General features: G+C 45.5%; 1 non-coding gene across 1 annotated transcript; it reads left to right on the top strand.

Moving 5' to 3' along the window:
* The first annotated feature begins 267 nt into the window (after positions 1 to 267).
* Positions 268 to 340, top strand: TRNAF-GAA (transfer RNA phenylalanine (anticodon GAA)). The gene has a single exon. It is a non-coding gene; the product is annotated as a tRNA-Phe (tRNA).
* Positions 341 to 1,177: the final 837 nt, after the last annotated feature.

Here is a 1,177-nt window from a genome sequence, read left to right as displayed (position 1 = left end):
ACGGTTGGGCTTGATGATCTCAAACGTCTTTCCCAACCTAGTGATACTATGAGCCATGCTGTTACTAAAGTCATCTTCATATGCAGAGGTGGTGTACATTAGCAAGGAGCCTGTACTGGTGCAGATCATTGGACCATTGCTTTTGAGCCTAGACTGTCTGTGTCCTGTTCCTAGAGACAACTTCTCACAAGTCAACTAACTTTGACTGAAAAAGCTGAAAGGTAATCATGTTGCAACAGGCTTTGTGAAAAAGAGTTTTTCAGCAGGGCTGAAGTAGCTCAGCTGGGAGAGCGTTAGACTGAAGATCTAAAGGTCCCTGGTTCAATCCCGGGCTTCAGCAGTGTTTTCCTGTGGGTTTTTTTGTGCCTAGTGCTGGGCTTTCCAATACAAGAGAGATATGGACATAGAGAAGAGAGTTCGGATGAAGACTGGGAAGATGAGGAAGGAACCAGAAAATCCATTGTGTGAAGAGAGCATGAGAAACTTGGGACAGGTTTCCCTGAGAGGCTGTGGAGTCTCCATTGTTAGAAATATTCAAAAGCCACCTGGAAGTGTTCCTGGGTGACTGGCTGTAGGTGTCCCTGCTAGAGTGGCGGTTGGCCCAGGTGATCTCCAGAGGTTCCTTCCGACCATTCTGTGTGTAGAGGAGAAAGACACAGGTTTATATTTACAGGAAGGAAAAGCAAGGCTAATGGTATCCTCATGCCTTTCCATTAGCAGCGTCAGCCTGGCCAAATAGTAAACAAACCGCTGTGATTAAGATTAAGGTCTTTTCCAGCCTAGGGATTCTATGATTTCTTTATAAAGCAAAGGGTTTGAGTTTTTTTCCAGTCTTTCCAGTGCTGCACTGCAAATGAGATGCACGGTAACCTAATAGCTCCCCCACACAAGTGCATGACTCCTATGAGCTGAAAATCTGCAGAAACCATTTCCAGAGTAGCCCTGGGAGAACTTGACCATTGCTGAGTATAGCATCACCATATCATTCCACGAGACACAACTCCTTCAGCTGACATCCTGCTTAACACATAAAAATGCAAGAGAGTAGATTATGAACCCTGCTGTCATTTTAAATCCAGCCAGCTGATGGCTGTGTAGCGTAGGAAATGTGTTCTGAGACTTATCAAAAGCAGTGTCTCTGGTGGAAACTGCAGATCCGTCTCTGCTGGGGAAGCCA

Source organism: Phaenicophaeus curvirostris, chromosome 3 (genome assembly GCF_032191515.1).
Source record: "Phaenicophaeus curvirostris isolate KB17595 chromosome 3, BPBGC_Pcur_1.0, whole genome shotgun sequence".
Classification (NCBI taxonomy): domain Eukaryota; kingdom Metazoa; phylum Chordata; class Aves; order Cuculiformes; family Cuculidae; genus Phaenicophaeus; species Phaenicophaeus curvirostris.
Note: the sequence above shows the minus strand (reverse complement) of the source record. Positions and strands in the feature narration are given on the sequence as shown.